General features: G+C 43.9%; 1 protein-coding gene across 1 annotated transcript in view; it reads right to left on the bottom strand.

The window, feature by feature from the left end:
- The window catches only part of LOC142311970 (uncharacterized), a 423,868-nt gene that overhangs the window by 326,599 nt on the left and 72,983 nt on the right, over positions 1-24,286 (bottom strand).

Genomic DNA, 24,286 nt, shown 5'->3' on the forward strand with positions numbered 1-24,286 from the left:
TCCAGTTTGTCATTTCCCAACTACTGGGACTCGCAACTTTAAATGGTGCTGATCTCTAGGCTTATGCATATAACAGTCTGTCGAAGTGATAAGCGAAGGTCCCTCAGTTTAGAAATACTGTCCCTCTCTATTTGCAACAAGCAGTGATAACTGGCACGTCAACAAACAAGAGGCATCGCACAATCATCCCACAAGACTTGATCCAATATTTGAGGTTTCATGTGCTTAAACATTTCTTCCAGACTGGCTTTTATGAACCTCCCACATGCCACAGAATGGAGCTGGGTGCTTGAAAATGTGATCACTATCAGATATTAGTGCTCCAGTTGCATAATGCTATGGCTCGTCCTTCTTGGGGTTGTAATTTCAATATTGAGAAGTGTGTATAAAGTGCATCTCAATAAATTAGAATATCATCAAAAAGTTAATTTATTTCAGTAATTCATTACAAAGGGAAACATATTATACAGTGTATTTCTGTTAGTGTTGATGATTATGGCTTACAGTCAATGAAAACCCAAAAGTCATTATCTCAGAAAATTAGAATATTATATAAGACCAACTGAAAAAATTATTTTATTCTCAGAAATGTTGGTACCTACTGAAAAGTCTGTACAGTAAATGCACTCAATACTTGGTCAGGGCTCCTTTTGTATGAATTACTGCATCAATACAGTATGGTATGGAGGCGATCAGCCTGTGGCACTGCTGTGGTGTTATGGAAGCCCATTTAGGGGTGAGTGGTTTGAAAGACTTTTCAATTTAGACTTTAGCTTTGGAACCCAATAATGCCTATGCTCGCCCCTGGTCTCATCAAATTATCAGGTCACTTTATTAATTAGATGAGACAAGCTGGGCATGGGATAGTTACCAGAGAAACTGTCCTGATCATGTATAGAAGCGTCCGTGCTGAATCGATATCAAATAAGGTGGAAGTAAGAGTCACCGACAATGTTTTTAAGCTTCAGTTAAACCAATGTAAAATTTATTATTTATATTATTCATATATCAGGGTAGTATTAGGATACAAATTTACTTTTAATAGCAAATGGTCATTGGTAGAGATGAACGGACCCATAAAAGTTCGGGTTCTGTGGGTCCAGGCAAACTTTTTTAAAGTTCGGTTCTAGAGCCAGACTTGACCTGAATTTCATTTATAGTCACTGATTGGCACTTCGGGTGTCCACCCACACGCAGCCAGCTATAAACAGAACACTTGCGAGGAGGCGTGGGCAAGTTTCTTTCCATATTTTTTGGGGTATGTGGTGCACACATCTGATCACGCTGTTGTTACCCCCAGTGCGAGCCATTCAAACACTGCAAGCAGCTCACACAGGGTTTAGTACTGAGCATAAAAAGAAAATGGCTACTTATGTGTGTTTTCTTTGATGTAGAAGATCTGATTTCTCTGTAAATCATCTCGCACATTCTGAATATGAAAATGGTTTCTGCCCCATGTGAGTTAACAGATGGCTATCAAGACGATATTTCTCTGGATCACATTTTTCACACTTGAAACATGAAAATGGCTTCTTCCCTGTGGAGTTCTTTGATGTTAGCAATATGGTGTTTCACAAAAACACATTTCCCATACTATGAACATGAATATGGCATCTTCTGTGTCAATTCTCGGATGCAACGTTAAAATGATTCTTGTTTTTCACATTCGGGGCATGAAAACATCTTGCTTTCTCTATATGACTCATATGATGCCTAGTAAGATGTGATTTTTATGTGAAACATTCCCCACATTTTGAACATGAAAATGGCTTCTCCCCTATGTAAATTCACTGATGATTAACAATTTCACCTTTTTTAAAGCAACATTTCCCACATTTGGAACAAGAAAATGGCTTCTCCCGTGTGAATTTTCTGATGTGAAACAAGTTCAGCTTTACAAGAAAAACTTTTCCCACATTCTGAACAAGAAAACGGTTTTTACCCTGCGTGAATTCACTGATGTCTAACAATTTCAGCTTTTGTAGAACATTTCCCACATTCTGAACAAGAAAATGGCTTCTCGCCTGTCTGAATTTCCTGATGTGAAACAAGTTCCGATTTCCTAGAAAAATATTTCCCGCATTTTGAACACAAAAATGACTATTCCCCTGTGTGAATTCTCTGATGTAAAACAAGTTTATGTTTCCTAGAAAAACATTTACCACATTCTGAACAAGAAAATGGCTTTTCCCCTGTATGAATTCTCTGATGTCGAAGAACATGTGATTTAGTAGAAAACCATTTCCCACATTCTGAACAAGAAAATCGCTTTTCTCCTGTGTGAATTTTCTGATGTGAAACAAGTTCCTCCTTCCTAGAAAAACATTTCCCACATTCTGAACACAAAAATGGCTTTTCCCCTGTGTGAATTTTTTGATGTGAAACAACATGAGATTTCCTAGAAAAACGTTTCCCACATTCTGTACAAGAAAATGGCTTTTCCCCTATGTGAATACTCTGATGTCGACGGACATATGATTTAGTAGAAAAACATTTCCCACATTCTAAACATGAAAATGGCTTTTCCCTTCTGTGAATTCTCTGATGATTAACAATATCAGATTTTGTAGTAAAACATTTCCCACACTCTGAACAAGAAAAAGGTTTTTCTCCTGTGTGAATTCTCTGATGCTGAACAAGATGTGATTTAGTCGTAAAACATTTCCCACACTCTGAACAAGAAAATGGCTTTTCCCCTGTGTGAATTCTCTGATGTCGACGAACATGTGATTTAGTAAAAAAACATTTCCCACATTCTAAACATGAAAATGGCTTTTCGCTTGTGTGAATTCTCTGATGACTAACAATTTCAGCTTTTGTAGTAAAACATTTCCCACACTCTGAACAAGAAAAAGGTTTTTCTCCTGTGTGAATTCTCTGATGCTGAACAAGATGTGATTTAGTCGTAAAACCTTTCCCACATTCTGTACAAAAAAATGGCTTTTCCCCTGTGTGAATTCTCTGATGTCGACGAACATATACTTTAGTTGCAAAACATTTCCCACATTGTAAACATGAAAATGGCTTTTCCCCTGTGTGAATTCTCTGATGATTAACAATATCAGCTTTTGTAGCAAAACATTTCCCACACTCTAAACAAGAAAAAGGTTTTTTTCCTGTATGAATTCTCTGATGCTGAACAAGATGTGATTTAGTATTAAAACATTTCCCACACTCTGAACAAGAAAAAGGTTTTTCCCCTGTGTGAATTCTCTGATGTATAATAAGTTTTGATTTGTTAATAAAACATTTCCCACATTCTAAACATAAAAATGGTTTCTCCCTTACGGAAGCTATTTTATGTTCAACAGCCCTTCTGTGACTTTCATTTTGCATATTGGTCTTTGAGGAAGCAGAAGAAAGGACCTTGGATTCAGATGTATTAGGTGTAATGACATGTTCTTCACATGTATCCGTTGCAAAATCTGGGAATATCAGATGTCCTTCTGAGCTCCCAGTACAGTCATCTGGCAAGAATAATACTAATTTTATTATTTATCAAAAACACTCCATTGGAATTAAATTAATTTATTCTAATATACTTTATAACATTTCCTTACAATCTGTAATACAATTCAGTTATTAAAGGGAACCTTTCACCAGGTATTGGCCTTCTAATCTAAAACTATCACCTTAAACAGCGCATGTGCTGCATTCTATAAAATGGTGCACGTTATCCCCTGACCACCTCTGTAGACCTCACAAATACCTTTATAAAATCTCCCACCGTAAGTGTAAATAATCTGGTCTGATGGGCGGTCCTAATCTGCGCCTCCTGTCCCTCCTTTCACCATCCTCTTGTGCTGATTAATGTGGATGACGCCTCTTGCGCTATCCAAGTAGGTGTGCAAAATATCGTGTTCACGCAGGCACACATTGCTCTGCCATATTCTGGGTAGAGTCAAAAACATAGGTATGGATAACCTCACCCGCTTGATCCATAGCGCCGGGCAAAATCTTGCACCTGCGCAGAGAACTCGCCACTTCTCTACTGTAGCCTCCTTCTCTGATGGTTTATATTTTGCTATGCTCTTCACTAATTATTTCAAATTGCCTTTGAAAACTCAGAAAGGATCCTGTAATTAGTTTTATGAGGTTTAAGCTATTTACATATACTCTCTGGCAGGTATGAGTATGTACCACAGCACAATGGAGGAGCATATTGATCATGTATACATAAGTCATTACTTTGGAGAAAGTGTAAGGTTCTATATTATTGTTTAATTTAACAAACCAGTGGATATAAGAAAAAGAGAAAAAGTCCTTTATATTTTTTTATATGTCATGCAAGCAAATAGAAATATTGCCCTTAAATACATATGTAGGTGCACTTTTCAAACTTTTTGCAGCATTGTCCTCTGCCTGTCATGATTTCCAGTCCCTGGTTCTTTTGTACATTACTTAGCCTTAGTGGTTTTTGAAAGTTTGTGAACCTTTCAAAATGTTCTATTTTCTGCATACCTGTGACGTAAAACTACATAAAACCTTTCAGGCTAAAAGTAGATAAAGAGAAACAAATCAAATCAATAAGTTAAAACATTTAGACTTTCAATACTTTTACCTAGCCCTGAGCGGATCCGAACTGTAAAAGTCCGGATCCGCGCAGTTTCAAAGATGCCCGGGTGCCGGACCCGGGATTCCGGGTGCACGATCCGGATCCGGCACTGGGGAAGATAAAGAAAAAAAGAATAAAACTACGTTTCCTACTTACTAAAACTCTGTGTCATGGCAGCACACTGCTTTCAGGTCGCACATTCACTTCCTGTACTGCGCAGTAGGCTTTCACATACACACATCTTTCCATGCTTTCCCCGCCCACCGGCCGTCCTGTCGTCTGTGGTTGGTTGCAGGCATACGCGCCCCAAGCCTGTGACAGTGTCTGCCTGCAGTCATTGCTCATTGCGGCTCAGTCATAGGCTACACTTACCGCTGGCGGTCATTCTCTACGGCCGCTAACTGTGAGATGTGGCAGAGCGAGATGTGTCATCGTGGGACCTAGTGTGGATTATGCCGGACCTGCAGGGTGTTTGGGGTTGATAATGTGGTGAAGGAGGGTGTGTGTTTTTGTATTTTATTTCAAATAAAGGATTTTTTTTCTGTGTCTGTACTTTTTTACTTTCATGTATAGGTTAATGATGCAGGTATCTCATAGACGCCTGTGCCATCATAACCTAGGGTTTAGTAGCAGCTGTGTGCTATTATTAACCCCTCATTACCCCAATTGCCACCGCTCCAGGGCAAATCGGGAAGAGCCGTTATAGCAATAGGATTGTCACATCTAATAGATGTGGTGATACCGGGCGGCTGCGGGCTGAGAATAACAACCTCCAGCTGGCTTTACCTTGGCTGGGGATGAAAATTGGGAAGCACGTCGTTCTTCTTTTTAACAAAAAAAAAATAAAAACTGCAAATTTGGTGCTGAAATCTGGTACAGACAATTTCAGCACCAAATGTGCACCTCCTGGGAAAAAACGGCAAAAAAAAGAGTAAGAGTAAAGAAAACATGTTTTTTTGCCAGTAGGTGTAGATTGGGTGCAGGAATATGGTGTAAAAAATTCAGCAATAAATCTGCATCTCTTGGCCAAACAAAATGTGATTTTCTGCTAGGAGATGCAGGTCTGTGAACTCAGTAACCTCCACCTGTGGTCAGGTTATGTTGTGAATGTCATCCGAGTGGGTGCTGGTGTGGAGCTCCCTCTGGTGGCCAGGAATGGTAATGAAGCTCAGTCTGAATCTGTGACTCAAACAGGTGTTGAAATGAATTCGGAATCCAGGAAGTCATATTGCAGACCAACCTGGTGTATATAGGTGAGCAGTTTCTGCTTAGCTGCTGCCGGTGATAAATGTTTCCTTCTGCCTCTGAAGATGGCTTGGAGTTTGTTCTTCTGTTTCCTCAATTTATCCTAAGCCAGAATTCACTCCAGATAAGTCTGCAGGTTTATGATGTGGGTAATCGGGAATTATTGGCTATGAAGCGGGCTTCTGAAGAATGGAGACATTGGTTGGAGGGGGCTAGCCATGAAATTGTGGTGCTCACTGATCATAAGAATCTGACCTACCTTGAATCTGCAAAGAGGCTGAATGCTAGGCAGGCTCTATTTGTTACGCGTTTCGTTTTTGTGGTCTCTTTTCTTCCGGGCACCAAGAATATTAAAGCAGATGCCCTCTCTAGAAGTTTCTTTGCTGTGTGTTGAGGAACGAGCTGTACTTTTAAATGAAAACATGAGTTTTACCATATAGTGTACTGGGAAATGGCAAAACAACTGTAAATGGGGGAAAAAGTGCAAAATAAAAAACAAAAAATGCGATTGCACTATTGTTTTTGAGCTATTTTATGCACCATGTTCACTATATGGTAAAACTGATGTGTCAGTGTGATATCTGAGGTCAGTGCGAGTTCGTAGACACCAAACATTAATAGGTTTATTTTTATCTAAGGGCTAAAAAAAAAAATAAATCAGAAGTTTGTCTGAAAAAAGTGGAGTATGTTTTGCACCATTTTCTGCGACCCTAAAGCCTGCTTTACACGTTGCAATTTCGCATACGATATCGTATGCGATTTGCAACGCCCCCATCGTATGTGTGGCACGTTCAATTTGTTGAACATGCCGCACAAACGATTAACCCCCGTCACACGTACTTACCCGTCCATACGACCTCGCTGTGGGCGGCGAACGTCCACTTCCTGGAGTGGGAGGGACGTTCGGCGTCACAGCGACGTCACGCGGCAGCCGTCAAATAGAAGCGGAGGAGCGGAGCTGAGCGGGACGTAAACATCCCGCCCACCTCCTTCCTTCCGCTTTGCTGGCCGGGAGCTGCAGGACACAGGTAAGATCTGTTCATCGTTCCCGGGGTGTCACACACTGCGATGTGTGCTACCACGGGTACGATGAACAATCTGACATTCAATTCTAGAGAAATGAACGATGTGCGTGCGATGAACGTTTTACCGTTCAATCGCAATCGCATGTACCTGTCACACACTGCAATGTACCTTACGATGCCGGATGTGTGTCACTTACGACGTGACCCCGCCGACACATTGTAAGATACATTACAGCGTGTAAAGCGGGCTTTAGAGTTCTCATTTTTCGGGATCAGTGACTGCTTTTTTTTTGCATCTCGAGCTGACATTTATAACCATACCATTTTTGCGCCGATGCTACGTTTTGATAGCCTGTTATTGCATTTTGCTCACAATTTGTGGCGACCACAAAACATAATTTTGGCATTTGGAATTTTTTTTGCCACTACGCCATTTACCAATCAGATTGATTTTATATTTTGATAGATTGGGCATTTCTAAACGCGGCGATACCAAATGTGTGTATATTTTTTTTTAACCCTTTAATTTTCAATAGGGCAAATTTGAACTTTTTCGTTTTGTTTTTTTTTTAATGTTTCAAAACTTTCTTTTAAACTTTTTTTTTTTTTTGAATTTTACTAGTCCCCCTAGTAGACTATAACGATCAGCTGTTTAATCACTCATTCTTTTCTACCGATCACAGCAGCACCGCTCCGACCGGGAGAAAAGCTCACCTCCTATAACAGCCTGTACTCGGCTGTTGTTTTACAGAATTTTAGTCATGTGAGCAAAGGAGTCATTACATGACCCTCTGCTACCATGACAACCACCAGAGCCACATGATCACGTCACGTAACTTCTGGTGGAGGCCTGTATGTAAATTTTTCCGGCGATTGCGGTCGTAATGACGCTGTCACTTATTCACAGCGCCATTTAAGGGGTTAAAAGGCACGGGCGCAACGTGATTCTGCTCGTGCCTGGCAGGCATACATCTCAGCTGTACAAATCAGTTGAGATGTGCGCCGATGTTCCCAGGCTACCAGCGACTTGACCATTTCTACACCTTAAAACTTTTATTTTCCACTAACAATTCTTTTATAGAACAAATTATGCGATTTAGATAAGTCTTACTGAATGATGCACATTCTCTTTCTATTCAGCTGATTGACAGGTATACTGACGTTTTCTATTAGAATTTACTTCTAAACTTTAGAACTTTGTTCCATCAATAATAGCAAGCCGTCGTGGCCCAAGTGCAGGTAAAAAACACACAAAAACGCACCCATGGCAAAAACGCATGCGTTTTTACCGCGTTTTGGTGCGTTTTTTATCAGTGAACATTGCCATTAAAGATTGTTGAAAAAAAAAAAAAAAGGTCTGATGTCATTTCCTTTAATATGTTCTTCATTCTCCACTAGTGTATGCAATTGAGCAGACAGCTGGAGAACTACAAGGCTCAGCATGCTCCATCCAGGACTGTATGCTGAAGGGAGAGTCAGGGGGAGCAGACCTACAAGGCTCAGCATCCTCCATCCACTAGTGTATGCAGGAGAGCAGACAGCAGCTGCAGAACTACAAGGCTCAGCATCCACCATCCAATAGTGTATGCAGGAGAGCAGACAGCAGCTGCCGAACTACAAGGCTCAGCATCTTCCTTCCAGGACTGTATGCAGGATTTCTTTGCCCGCCCAAACAAAAAAAAATGACATGGGCTTCGCCATATTTTTGTATGCTAGCCGGGTACAGCAGGCAGGTACGGGCTTGCCCCCAACCCCCAGCTGCCTATTTGTACCCGGCTGGAAACCAAAAATATAGGGAAGCCCCTTTTTTTTTTTAATTATTTCATGAATTTCATGAAATAATTAAAAAAAAAAAATGACGTGAGCTTCGCCCAATTTTTGTGTCCAGCCAGGTACAAATAGGCAGCTGGTGATTGGAATCCGCAATACAGGGTGCCCAAAGCTTTCTGGGCACCCCCGGTGCGAATTGCAGTCCGCAGCCACCCCAGAATGTGGTGCTTTCATAGAAGCGCCATCTTCTGGCGCTGTATCCAACTCTTCCAGCTGCCCTGATGCCGGGTGGCTAGCTGGGTAATAATGGGGTTAGGGCTAGCTGTGTATTATCAGCTGGCCCTAAGCCCGAAATTCATGGTGTCACGCCAATATTAGACATGGCCACCATGAATTTCTAGTATAGATAAAAAAAAAAAAAAAAAAAAAAAAACACAAAAAAATATTTTTATTAGAAATAAAACACAACACAATTAGTGACTCCATCTTTATTCAAATAAAGAACAACCCTCCGCAGTAATCCTGGGTCAAGGGTCCCGCGCCGTCCAATCCGGATCCAATGTCATCTGATCGGTTTGCTTACCCTTAATCACAAAGGAGCAAGATAATTGTTCTGTGTCTCCCAGGGAAGGGGGTATTCAGTCCCGGGCAGTTGCAGTTGGGAATGTCACTCTGGTGGCCGTTGCCCGGTCCCGTGCCCTGGGGACGCTTAATAAAAAGGGAGTATTTACAGGGGATAATAGAGTTAATGTTCGTGACACCATCTGCGGGTTGCGGTTAAGAATGGAGAACCGCCGCTGCTCAACGTGGGTACTCCCAGGGATGGTGGTAGTGGCAGCTAGGGTGGTAGGTCTTCCGCAGGTAGGGCTGTGCCTAGGAGATGTATGGTGTATAATGATGGAGACCCACACCAGGTTAACTTTAACAGCCTCTACTCACTGTGGACCCTGGACGGCTGGTTCCGGTCCCTATATTGCCAGTGCCAGATAGTGACTCAGGTTGCTCTTTCCCCAGCACTCTCAGTGTAGTTGAGACCCCGAAGCTTGGAACTTTGGGGATCCCCCGGCTGTGATACAGTGTTCTGTCCGTTCGGCTGGTAGTGCTGACGCTGCGGGAAGGTAAGTGTCCGAACCCCTATCCTAGTTTACTGCTGATGCCCCAGGAACTGTAGGTCAGTGAGGCCCCTGGAGAGCCCTCACCGTGCAGGTATTTGTCAAACAGTCTGAAACTTGTGCTTGACCAAGGGCCCTGTGCCCTGTTCGTGCCCAGATTCCAGTGGGGCTCCCTCGTACTGTCCCTGGGTGTCTTGACTCCTGCCCAGAGGTACTCGCTTGCCCTGGCTGGCAACCTGACTCCCATTCCTTGAGTCACTGTTACACAGACCCAGCTCGAGGCACGTCTGCTCTCCTCACTACATTCTGACAGACTACTCCCTGTTCTCTCTCAGACTGGCCTGCCCCCCTCCCACCAGGTGGTCTAGTCTCTGGGTTCGCTCTGCCCACTGGGTGGCCCTCCCACTAATCCTGGTGTGATTGGCAGCTGGGACTTTTAGGTGTGTGTTGCTGTTGCTGGCACTGGTGTTACAGGTCCCAGGGGGTAGGTCCTGCATCCCCAAGAGGATGCAGTTCCCTGTAGTGCCCTGAGGGTCTCAGGGGCGCTACATACCCCCTTGGTTAAACACAATATAGGAGTATCTCCGGCACACTATTCTCTCCCACACAAAAAAGGAAATAGAAAATTCTTCATGCAAAATCAATTTTATTGATCAAAATGGAATTGATCGCAATAAACATTGTGTTGCGGTCTATACAAAATGACGTTTGTGTTGCGGTCTATACAAAATGACGTTTCGGCCATTGGCCTTTGTCAACTGGACTTTATCAGAGCTATATGTATCAATTTTGGAATCACTCAAGTGTACTTGAGTACCGCTGCTGGACGTGAAGCCGGTCAGTGTAATCCTGTAATGCCAGGATTACACTGACAGGCTTCACGTCCAGCAGCGATACAGCGCTACGACTTTTCAGATATCCGGGTCCTTCGGAGATATAGCCCATACTATCCGCTACACTGGTGGTCCTGATAGATCATTTTCATAATTATCCTCCTGTCCAGTTGGACAATATACCCAACAATCATGACCACAGGATTATCCAGTTTCTCCTGTCCAGTTGGACAATATACCCAACAATCATGACCACAGGATTATCCAGTTTCTTCAGCTGTGAAGCAATTAATACAAATATTTGATACGAGAGCCAATGATCCTAGAGTGAACCTGTACGTATGGTACTATACCAACTTCACTGACGCAACAGTAGCCAGAGACATATTTGGTGACACACCGATTATGACCTACACTTGAGTGATTCCAAAATTGATACATAGAGCTCTGATAAAGTCCAGTTGACAAAGGCCAATGGCCGAAACGTCATTTTGTATGCACAGCAACACAACGTTTATTGCGATCAATTCCATTTTGATCAATAAAATTGATTTTGCATGAAGAATTCTCTATTTCCTTTTTTGTGTGGGAGTGAATAGTGTGCCGGAGTTACTCCTATATTGTATGATTATTTTTACTCCAGAGCACCTATTGTTCGGTGATGCAGAGCTTTCTCCCCCATTCTCTTGGTTAAACACAGCACGTCCTCGGGCTGTAAGCAAAGTAGAGGTTTATTTTAACCGGAAGAGAAAAAAGGTGCAGGTTAATAAAACATGAATGTTCTTCCCACGCAGGGGAGGTAATACACTTATAACGTTACTGTAATCGAGTGGCCAACATTGGGGCACCTGGAAAGGCTACCGGTTGTAGCAGTAACCGGGGACTCAGCCTGCTCCGCTGCAGCCCCTTCCTGTGACAGTCCTTTTGCCATAGTCCCCTCCCCTTTGACCCGCCACCCCAATCACCTGGATCCCTGGTGCCACCTCTAATCATGGTGCTGCACCACCCAGAGCCCCTTGTGTTGTCTGTGGTGACTGGTGCAAGGAGCAGTTACTGCTGGCTCACTCCTGTGGAACGCACAACTGGTACAACTATTTAGACAAGCACAAGTTTGTGCTGGCTGCTGCCAGTCCTGCAGCCATGGTCCATATTTATCAAACATTATTAAGTAATTTCGCAATCACCATCCTGCTTCGTGATTCGCGACACTGCGCTTTACAGTTATTCGCCAAAAACCCTGCTTACATTAAAGTCAATGCAGCTGGGAGCTACAGGTCATTAATAGCAGCTCTGATTAGTTGCTATAGATAACAAAACACATTCTTAGTATAAGACAGCTTATGTGTGAGGTAATATGATGTCGGTGGAGAGATGAATAGAGAGAGACCGACAGAAACAGACAGACAGGCAAAGAGAAACAGACACAACCAAGACTGAAAGAGACAGACAAAGAGACAGACAGGCAGAGAAAGACAGAAAGACAAACAGACAAAAAGATGGAGAGAGAGACACAGACAGACAGATGGATAGACAGACAGACTGACAGAGACTAAGAATGACAGACAGAGACAGCTAGAGAGAAAGAGACAAACAGACACAGACAGAGAGGCAAACAGAGACAGAGGAAGAGAAAAACAAAAGACAGTTACTATCCCAGGCAATAATGGGTACTACAGCCATTATGTATGTATGTGTATATATATAAAAACACACACACACACACACACACACACACATATATATATATGTGTATATGTGTGTGTGTATATATGCATATACATATATGCATACACACACACACTAATATATATATATATATATATATATATATATATATATATATATATATATATATATATATATATATATATATATATATATATATATATATATATACACATATATACATACATACATACACACACATTATATATATAAAATTATGTATGTATATATATGTATATATATATGTATATATATATATATACACACACACATACACATACATACATATATATATATATACATACATACATACATACATACATACACACACGCAGTATATTTGACTCAGGGAACATCATAGACCAGTCATGGCGAACCTTTTACAGGCCGAGTGCCCAAACTGTAGCCCTAAACCCAATTTTTTTTCCGAAGTGCCAACCAATCCTATTATGTAAATAATTAATTGTAACCTTACCTTTGCCGTCTTCTCTTCAGCAGGGGGCATCACGCTCATGCATGCTTACCACACATTGAAGCTGAGCCCCTGCCCTTTCCAGACACAGCAGTTGGATTGATCTTTCTGGAAAAAATTGCAGCATATTAGACAGAGATTTTAGCATGGAATGCAATCAGATGTCACCCTGTAATCCACATCTACATTTCAAAGTCTGAACATCTTGAAATCCCATAAAGACGTACGAGTGGCTCCCCTCCCCATCATTGTGTAGTTCTGTCCCCTTCCTCGGCCACTTCCTGGTAAACATGTCCCCCATCCTGATATATATTTCCTACATTCTGGTATATCCCTATCACGGCCCCATCCTGGTAAATGTCCTCCATCCTAGTAAATGTTACCCATTCTGGCATGTTCCCCCATGCTGGTAAATGTACCCCATCCTGACATATTGCCCATCCTTCTAAATGTTCCCACATCATGGCATGTACCCCATTCCTGGTAAATGTCCTCCATCCTGGTAAATGTTCACAATCCTGGTAAATGTTCCCCTTCCTGGTAAATGTACCCTATCGTGGCATGTTTCCTCCATCCTGGCATGCATGTTTCCTCCATCCTGGCATGCATGTTTCCTCCATCCTGGCATGCATGTTTCCTCCATCCTGGCATGTATGTTTCCTCCATCCTGGCATGCATGTTTCCTCCATCCTGGCATGCATGTTTCCTCCATCCTGGCATGCATGTTTCCTCCATCCTGGCATGCATGTTTCCTCCATCCTGGCATGCATGTTTCCTCCATCCTGGCATGTATGTTTCCTCCATCCTGGCATGCATTGTTCCCCACCCTGGCATGCATGCCCCCCCCCCCCCCCATGCTGGCAAGCATGTTTCCCCCCCATCCTGGCATGCATGTCCCCACCCCATGCTGGCATGTGCGTTCCCCCTCCCCCACCCCATGCTGGCATGTGCGTTCCCCCTCCCCCACCCCAAGCTGGCATGTGCGTTCCCCCTACCCCACCCCAAGCTGGCATGTGCATTCCCCCTCCCCCACCCCAAGCTGGCATGTGCATTCCCCCACCGCCACCCCACGCTGCCATGTGCGTTTACCCCCACCCCACGCTGCCATGTGCATTCCCCCCACCCCACGCTGCCATGTGCATTCCCCCCACCCCATGCTGGTGCTGCCCCCCCATCCCCACCTTGGCACAGCCGCACACGAGTTATAAAAAAAAAAAGAAGCAACACACAACTTACCTGCACACACTCCCCCGCTGCGCGTTGCTGGGTCCTCAGTTCCCACGCGGCCAGCAGACGGCGCCGGCGCCGCTCCTCCGTCTCCTAGGCAACACACCTGCAGCCTGGGGGAGGAGGAGTGTCTCCTCCGCTCCAACACAGATTTGATCTGCCGGCGCCACTGCAATAGCAGATCAAAGCTGCAGAATCGGGCGACAGCGTGCCCCTGGTGGCACGCGTGCCATAGGTTCGCCATCACTGTCATAGACTAGGTTTTGAAGGGAAAATGTAACATCGCACCAAAAAACCTGCTTACATTAACCCCTTCATGAACGAGGACATAACTGTACTTCCTAAGTCATGTTGGAGTAATCACCGCCGGCTGCTGCGATAAGCCGGCGGTGATCCCGGTACGTGTCTGCGGATTTGAACAGCTGACATGTGTGGCTAACAGGCACAGGTGGATGGCCTGTTAACTCCTTAAATCGTGCTCTCAAAATGTGTCAGCGGAATTTAAATGGCCATGACGGGGAAATTTCCTTTCACAGGGAGCCGATGATTGCTATGGTAGGACAGGATCATGTGATGACCCCTTTTGCCATCATCACGTAGTTACTGTTACAGCCGGCAAAGCAGCGGCTGTAATGCACACGATGCTTATTTCATGTTTTTTTTTCCTTGCTTCTTTTAATAAATACAAGCAAGGAAAAAGCATCCCAGCAAAGTCTATGAGAATCCTGACTTGCTGTGCCACGTTGCTTCTTTTTTGATTGAAGTTTCTGAAAAAAAGAAGCAGCATGTCAATTGTTTCTGCTTTTTTTTCCAGCGTCCTCCCTATCTCAATTGATAAAAAAAAAAAAGCATGAAAAGAAGTGCGCTTTTTTCAGCAGCTTTTTTTCTGCCAAAACGTGCTTTTTTTGTACAGAGAAAATCTGCTATGTGGGTACATAGGCAGCTCCGATTAACAGAAATGAACAAGTGATCAGGCTGCTGATCCTTAAGCTGGTGTCACACTAAACGACAGCGACAACGACGTCGCTGTTACGTCACCATTTTCGGTGACGTAACAGCGACCTTGTAAGTCGCTGTTATGATCGCTGCTTAGCTGTCAAACACAGCAGAAGCAGCAGCGATCATAAGGTCGCTGTGCTACATGTTCAGAGAGCAGGGAGCCGCGCTTAGCGCTGGCTCCTTGCTCTCCTGCAGCACACATCGGGTTAATTAACCCGATGTGTGCTGCAGCTACATGTCACAGTTCAGAGAGCAGGGAGCCACGCTTAGCGCTGGCTCCTTGCTCTCCTGCAGCACACATCGGGTTAATTAACCCGATGTGTGCTGCAGCTACATGTCAGTGCAGAGAGCAGGGAGCCGCGCGCACTGCTTAGCGCTGGCTCCTTGCTCTCCTTGCTACAGTATGCATCAGGTTAATTACCCGATGCGTACTGCAGCCACATGTCACAGTGCAGGAGCCGGCACTGACAGCAAGAGCGGAGGCTGGTAACCAGCGTAAACATCGGGTAACTAGGGAAAGGTCTTCCCTTGGTTACCCGATGTTTACGCTGGTTACAGCTTACCACAGCTGCCAGTGCCGGCTCCTGATCGCTTCATTTCGTCGCTCTCTCGCTGTCACACACAGCGATGTGTGTGTCACAGCGGGAGAGTGACGACCAAAAAATGAAGCTGGACATTCAGCAACGACCGGCGACCTCACAGCAGGGGCCAGGTCGTTGCTGGATGTCACACACAGCGACAGCGACGGGACGTCGCTGCAACGTCACAGAAAATGGTGACGTAGCAGCGACGTCGTTGTCGTCGTCGTTATGTGTGACACCAGCTTTATAGTCCCCTAGAGGTAAAAGTAAAAAAAAAATAAACAAAAAAAATCAACTCACCACCCATTTCACCCCATTCAAAATTAAAGGGTTAAAAAAATAAAAAAAATTACACACATTTGGTATTGCTGCATTCAGAAATGCTCAATCTATCAAAATCTAAAATCAATTAACCTGATTGGTAAACGGCGTAGCGGTAAAAAAAATTCCAAAGGAAAAATTATGTTTTTGGTCATTTCAAATTTTTAGCAAAATGCAATAACAGGAGATCAAAATGTATCATCTGCACAAAAATGGTACCATTAAAAATGCCAGCTCGAGATGCAAAAAATAAGCCATCACTGAACCCCAGATCTCGAAAAATGAGAACGCTATGGGTTGCGGAAAATGGCGCAAAAAGTCTGCCACTTTTTTTGGACAAACTTCTGAATATTTTTAACCCCTTAGATAAAAGTAAACATACACGTTTGACATTTACCAACTTGCACCGACCTGAGGCATCACACCGACACATCAGTTTCACCATATAGCGAACAAGTTGAATAAAATACCCCAAAAGCAATCGTGCAATCACAGGTTTATTTGCAATTTTTCCACACTTGCAATATTTTTGTCGTTTTCCAGTACACTATGTGGTAAAACTCATGATTTCATTTAAAAGTACAACTCGTCCCGCAAAAAACAAGCCCTCATATGGCAAGATTGACGGAAAAATAAAAAGTTACAGCTCTTGGAAGAAGGGGAGCTAAAAACAAAACCGAAAAATGGAAAATCGTCCGGCGGTGAAAGGGTTAAAGTAAATGCAGCTGGGAGCTACAGGTCATTAATAGGAGCTCTGATTGTTTGCTATAGGCAACAAAGGACATTGTTAGTATATGACAGCTTGTGTGTGAGGTAATATGATCTCGGTGGAGAGACAAAGACAGACAGACAGTGGGAGAGTGACCGTTACTATGCCGGGCAAGGCCGGGTACTACAGTTAAATATATATATAATATTTATACACACATTCATATACAGTATACACACGTACATACACACATTCATATATACACACGTACACGTTCTTGCAGACCGCAGGCACATAGACTTCTCGGTGATTGTGACTGGTGTAGAGACTGCCACGGTTGTCGTCAATGCTTTACTTCTCTTAAATGATTTGTGGCGCCGCAAAGCATTCAACTGAAGTAAAGCGCTGTCAACAACAGCAGTGGCCCCGTGTAGCATCCGTGATCACTGAGGGCCCTATGTGCCTGCGATCCGCAAGAAGCAGGTAAGAGGACACTGAGGGAACAAAGAACACGTGAGAATATTTTGTGTGTGTGAGAACAACGGCATAATAGGGGACCATAAGGGGGCCAGAATTAGGACATTACTAAAGGATGGGCACATTACTACAGGACACATTATGAGGACATTACGACAGGGGTCAATATGGACACATTACTACAAGGGCCAAAATGGGTATAATATGGACACATTTTGACAGGGAAGAATATGAGCACATTACTATAGAGGACAATATGGGCACATACAGTATAATGTAGTAATGTGTATCCTTGTCCCTATCCAGTAATAATGTTCCCATCCTGTAGTATTGTGCCCTTCCTTCTTTTCATCTTGTAGTAATGTCCCCTTTCCTGGTCCTCTTCTTGTAGCAATGCTTCATCCTGTAGAATCGTCCTCTATTGTGCCATTCTTCACACAAAAAAAAAAAAATAAAGACAAATTCTTCTCACCTGTTCTCCGTTCCCTCGGTGTCCTGTTGCCTGCTTCTTGCGGCCCAAAGCCCCCTTGATGAATGCTGCAGTTGCAGGGAGCCGCCGCTGACAGAGTTTTATATCAGATGACTTATTTCCGGGTGCTGCGCAGAGACGAGTTCTCTATACAGCTACTCCAATGATCAGCTGCTGGCCTCTGATTGGCAAGTGGCCGATCATTGGAGTAGCTGTATAGAGAGCTTGCATGTCCACAACGCCTGGAAATCTGTCATCTGAAATAAAGCGCCGACTGCGCGCGTAGGCCCCAAGCACAGGCAGTGATTATCAAGAAACCATGGGCGTGTGGGCTGCAAGAAGCATCAGGAGCCGCATGCTGCCCGTGGGCCATGTCTTGGAGACCACTACACGACAGAATGTGTGGGAGGGTGCAGAGGAAGGTGGAGGAGCCGGGAAGGGGGGGGGGGGGGGGGGTTTATGGCATTACTGTGATTGGCTGGCCACGCAGCATCATAGGGTCTATAAAAGCCCTTCTGTTGCAGGTTTTTTGGCTGCATCTTTGTGGTGATTACAAAAATGCAGCATGTCAATTCTTTCTGCATTTTGTCCCTGCATTTTGGAGGACTCTCTCATTTCTTCTTCATTTCAGAGGGCTGGCAGAGCAATCTCCCTGACTCTGGGTCGGCGGGGGATTGATCACTGGTATCTTGCCAGATGCTGCTTTCCATATAAAGTCTATGAGGACCAGAATCCGGCGCAAAGGGGTAGGAGCAAGCACTTCATACTCACCAATCACCAGGGCGGCTGTCACACTGCTCACACGGCAGCTCTTTCTTCTTCTTCCCAAGACGGCCACCCATTAGGCTCCTACTGTACATCTTCACTGCTTCCCTCCCTCACCGGTGTCTGTGATTGTTTACAGTCAGACACGCCCCCACGCTGAGTGACTGCTAACTGCAACCAATCACAGATGCCGGTGGGCGGGTCTATATCGTACAGTAATACTGTAGCAACAAGTGAACAAGTCCTGCACCGCCTGCCCTCAGATTACCTCCAAGTTCAGTGGCTCACGTGCTGATGACTGCCATGTAGCGCTGGTTTGCAGGCGCAGCGTGCTGGTCGGTATTGAGCAGCTAGGAGATCCAACAACAGGAAGATGAAAAATCGACCGCAAACAGCTGCTATGCCAAACAATTTCTTTTTTATTCAAGCGTTCTTTTCATCGGTGCAGATAAAAATGCGGGAGGTGACTAGGATGCGAGTCCCTCCAAAGGACGACGGCCGTTTCGTCTGTAAGCCAGACTTCTACGGGTCCACGTCGGGGAATGGCCGCACGCACCTTATAAAGGGGAGTGCATCCAGGCCACATCACCGCACATTAAAAACAGAGGAATGCACACATGATAGTGATTAACATAAGTGCAGACAACACATCCCATTTAAAACATGGTCATACAATCAATGTGACACACATTTCAAAAGCAAACATGAAAACAGGGGAAAAAAAAAAAAGGAAAAAATTCACCTGAAAGGTACAGAGGCATTTATCAATACATAACCCATTATGTTCATAATATTCTTTTTAATGACATAACCACTCATTTATCAAAAGATCCAAAATGAATCCATCACTCGAAAATAATTTGCAAAAAATCAGTTTTATGCAAGCCGGTATTATAAGAATACAGCTAGGTCGTTACGGTCATTCAAACCCAGGTTTCCCTGCGCTCCAAATTTTATTATCATACTTGCTTCTTTACGTAGCAATAACTTATGGAGATCGCCCCCTTGTGGAGGCAGGGAAACCTGGACTAGTCCTGCAAAGCGCAAGATGTTGGGATTACCTTCATGTGCTGTGCGAATGTGTTCTATTAGCCTAGGAGAACCTTTACCTGTGGAAATCGATTTATAGTGCTCCCTAAAGCGTATGTACATGCACCTTATTGTCTTCCCTATATAAAATCTTCCACAGGGGCATACAATCACATAAACCACATACTTCGTCTTGCAGGAAATAAACTGCCTGACCTGGTGAGAAAAGGAACCAATTTGAAGAGATGTACCAGTGAGATGTAAGGCGCAAAACTTGCAGTGACCGCAGCGAAAATTCCCAACGGGCGAACATTTCTCGAGCCATGTGGACTGACAGGTCACCCTGTTTTTCACCAGCAGATCTCTCAAATTATTACACCGTCTATAAGAGACTAGGGGTCCTGCATCTGTCATACTCTTTAGATCCGGGTCGTTGGCAAGGATATGCCAATTCTTTTTTATGGCTTTTTTATTACTCCATCTAAGGGGCCAAACCTAAAACTGAACATAAACCTATTTACGGCATTGTTCGTTTTTCTCACCTTTTTTGCCTTTGCCTGACTATGTGACAATTTTCCAATACCAGAAGATTGGCTGACCCATAGATTTTCAGAACTCTCAGAACACGCCTTCTCATACGCAGAATCAATTAATGTACTAGGGTAACCCCGTGCCAATAACCTTGATCTTAAATCCCCAGCTTGTTCTTCAAAAATCTCTTTTACATTATTGATCCTCCTTAGTCTCAAAAACTGAGAGTAGGGTAAAGCTACTTTAGTATGAGTGGGGTGGGCACTCTGAAAGTGCAGTAACGAGTTAGAGGCAGTTGGTTTCCTATACATCCTTGTCAATATTAACCCTTCTTTCACTTCTACCTCTATATCCAAAAATGTTATAACGTTGCCTCCAAAACATGATGTAAACGACATATTCATGGTGTTTGTACTATTAAGGTAGGTGACAAAACCTGTGAACTCCTCCTCTGTACCATCCCACACCATGAATATGTCGTCCACATATCTGAGGAACAACTTCACGTGCTTGAGAAATGGGTTTGTGCTAACGAAAACGTATACGCTCTCAAAAAACCCCAAAAAAATATTAGCCATAGCGCACGATACGGGGGTACCCATTGCAGTACCCCCGCACTGGACGTACCATTTATCCAGGAACATGAATGCGTTTTTTGAAAGCACAAATTTCAAAGCTTCACCTACAAAATCGCAATACAACTGCGTTTTTCCACTGCGAGCCACTGTCTCCCTCACTGCCTGTACACCCAGGTTCTGGGGTATCCGTGTATACAGGCTTTCCACATCGATGGACACAAGATTAAACCCCTCCTGCCAATCAAAACCTCTCAACAAAGATATAAAATCGTTACTATCCTTCACATAGGAAGGGATTCTTTCCATCAGAGGCCTCAATAACCAATCAAGATAGTGGGACAACGGCTCAGTTAACGAACCGATGCCAGCCACTATCGGGCGGCCAGGGGGGTTGACACTATCTTTGTGTATCTTAGGTATAGCATACCAATGGGGTTTTGTGGGAAATTCTGGAATTAATTTTTCGACCTGAGTGCTAGTGAGAAAACCGAGTGTTACATATCTCCCCAATAAGCGTGTTAATTGCTTCTTATACTCAGTAATGGGGTTAGATTGTAAGGGAGTGTATGTATCACGATCCTGCAGATGCCTTAAGCATTCTTTAATATAAGCGGTGCGCGTTAACAACACAATATTACCGCCTTTATCCGCTTGGCGGAATACTGTGTCATTCCACGTGCGCATTATTTTTACCGCTGCCGCTTCTCCCTCATTAAGATTATTATCCATTTTGGGATATAGCAATGCCTCCACATCCTTGACAACTGCTTCCTGAAACACATCAATTAAATTACCATGGGCCACCGGGGGGAAAAAATTAGATTTCACCCCCTTAGTGAATCTACCACATTCATTAGTGTCACCACCTGGGTCAAAAGGCTTTTCGCCCTCGGGGTCATTCAGACTCAACAGCAAACCAGCGGCCTGGGTTACAGTGGAGTCAAAAGCCCCCGTGATATCCCAATCGCACCCCTCAGTTGTGCAAGGTTGGTGACCCTCAGGGACTATAGTCGAAGTGGTCGACGTCTGGTGAAAAAACTTATGCAAGTGCATTTTCCTTGTGGCTTTATATAAATCAATTCTGAATTCAGAAAAATCAAACTCTTCTGGCACGCAAAAATTTAAACCTCTAGATAGGACGGCTACCATATCATCGGTCAACACATGTTCAGACAGGTTAACAACATTATTGGCAGAAGGAGAGAGAGAGGGTGACAAATATTCTAATTCTTCCATGAGACAAATTTTCACTTGTGACCTCTTCCCCTTGTGCCTCTTCCTGCCCCCCCTACGGATGCGTTTCCTAAAGGGGCAGGATTTGGCCCAACTTGAGGGGTCACCGTTCTAGAGGGGCCTGGAACCACATCCTCAGAGCCACTGGACTCCGATTCAGTGGTCCAGTACCCTCTTTCCTGGTTACCCAATTTTTTGTTTTTTATATAAGGTTTTCTTTTATAATTTTTAGTGTGATCTTTTGTTCAACAGAAAATTTGTCCCATTTCGTAATCTTTTTTATCTCTCATAAACTTTTCTCTTTTTTTAATTTTAATCTCTGTCTGAGTGTCAATCAATTTTTTGTCCAAATTCTGTATGAATGTTAACCATACACCCTCAGTGACACGTGAACGAGTGTCTTTTTTCAAAACGTCCAGCTGTATGTTCAGAGCTGAATATTCCTCCTCATTTTTCTTCAAGACCAGCTGTAGCAGCCTCATGGAACAATCATGCTGAATGCTCTCCCATTCTTTAGTAAAGTTTTTATCATCTTGAAAATGGGACAATGTTTTTATCACTCGGAGGCCCCTAGGGACCCTGCCGCAATCAACATAAGACTGTAACGACTTTATAGTCCAAAATAGACGCACCTCTCTGTCAGAGAGGGAATATATCTTATTTTCGAGTGTTTTAATGCCAAGTACCTCAGTGTCCTTTTTTAGATTGCATTCCTCGAAAAAGGAAGCCGCATCGATCCTCCCCGCCTGTACACCTGGAACGTCCACAGAACTTGCGCTTTCATTGTCCATCAGTTCCATCGTGGCCACCGCAAATGTGATAAAACACACAGTCTCTTGCGAACTTTGGTACTGAGCCCGGCAACAGCGTGCAAAAAAGACTCCAGAAAAGAATCCAAATATACTGTAGCAACAAGTGAACAAGTCCTGCACCGCCTGCCCTCAGATTACCTCCAAGTTCAGTGGCTCACGTGCTGATGACTACCATGTAGCGCTGGTTTGCAGGCGCAGCGTGCTGGTCGGTATTGAGCAGCTAGGAGATCCAACAACAGGAAGATGAAAAATCGACCGCAAACAGCTGCTATGCCAAACAATTTATTTTTTATTCAAGCGTTCTTTTCATCGGTGCAGATAAAAATGCGGGAGGTGGCTAGGATGCGAGTCCCTCCAAAGGACGACGGCCGTTTCGTCTGTAAGCCAGACTTCTACGGGTCCACGTCGGGGAATGGCCGCACGCACCTTATAAAGGGGAGTGCATCCAGGCCACATCACCGCACATTAAAAACAGAGGAATGCACACATGTTTGTTTTTGAAATGTGTGTCACATTGATTGTATGACCATGTTTTAAATGGGATGTGTTGTCTGCACTTATGTTAATCACTATCATGTGTGCATTCCTCTGTTTTTAATGTGCGGTGATGTGGCCTGGATGCACTCCCCTTTATAAGGTGCGTGCGGCCATTCCCCGACGTGGACCCGTAGAAGTCTGGCTTACAGACGAAACGGCCGTCGTCCTTTGGAGGGACTCGCATCCTAGCCACCTCCCGCATTTTTATCTGCACCGATGAAAAGAACGCTTGAATAAAAAAGAAATTGTTTGGCATAGCAGCTGTTTGCGGTCGATTTTTCATCTTCCTGTTGTTGGATCTCCTAGCTGCTCAATACCGACCAGCACGCTGCGCCTGCAAACCAGCGCTACATGGCAGTCATCAGCACGTGAGCCACTGAACTTGGAGGTAATCTGAGGGCAGGCGGTGCAGGACTTGTTCACTTGTTGCTACAGTATATTTGGATTCTTTTCTGGAGTCTTTTTTGCACGCTGTTGCCGGGCTCAGTACCAAAGTTCGCAAGAGACTGTGTGTTTTATCACATTTGCGGTGGCCACGATGGAACTGATGGACAATGAAAGCGCAAGTTCTGTGGACGTTCCAGGTGTACAGGCGGGGAGGATCGATGCGGCTTCCTTTTTCGAGGAATGCAATCTAAAAAAGGACACTGAGGTACTTGGCATTAAAACACTCGAAAATAAGATATATTCCCTCTCTGACAGAGAGGTGCGTCTATTTTGGACTATAAAGTCGTTACAGTCTTATGTTGATTGCGGCAGGGTCCCTAGGGGCCTCCGAGTGATAAAAACATTGTCCCATTTTCAAGATGATAAAAACTTTACTAAAGAATGGGAGAGCATTCAGCATGATTGTTCCATGAGGCTGCTACAGCTGGTCTTGAAGAAAAATGAGGAGGAATATTCAGCTCTGAACATACAGCTGGACGTTTTGAAAAAAGACACTCGTTCACGTGTCACTGAGGGTGTATGGTTAACATTCATACAGAATTTGGACAAAAAAATTGATTGACACTCAGACAGAGATTAAAATTAAAAAAGAGAAAAGTTTATGAGAGATAAAAAAGATTACGAAATGGGACAAATTTTCTGTTGGACAAAAGATCGCACTAAAAATTATAAAAGAAAACCTTATATAAAAAACAAAAAATTGGGTAACCAGGAAAGAGGGTACTGGACCACTGAATCGGAGTCCAGTGGCTCTGAGGATGTGGTTCCAGGCCCCTCTAGAACGGTGACCCCTCAAGTTGGGCCAAATCCTGCCCCTTTAGGAAACGCATCCGT

Source organism: Anomaloglossus baeobatrachus, chromosome 5 (genome assembly GCF_048569485.1).
Source record: "Anomaloglossus baeobatrachus isolate aAnoBae1 chromosome 5, aAnoBae1.hap1, whole genome shotgun sequence".
Lineage (NCBI taxonomy): Eukaryota > Metazoa > Chordata > Amphibia > Anura > Aromobatidae > Anomaloglossus > Anomaloglossus baeobatrachus.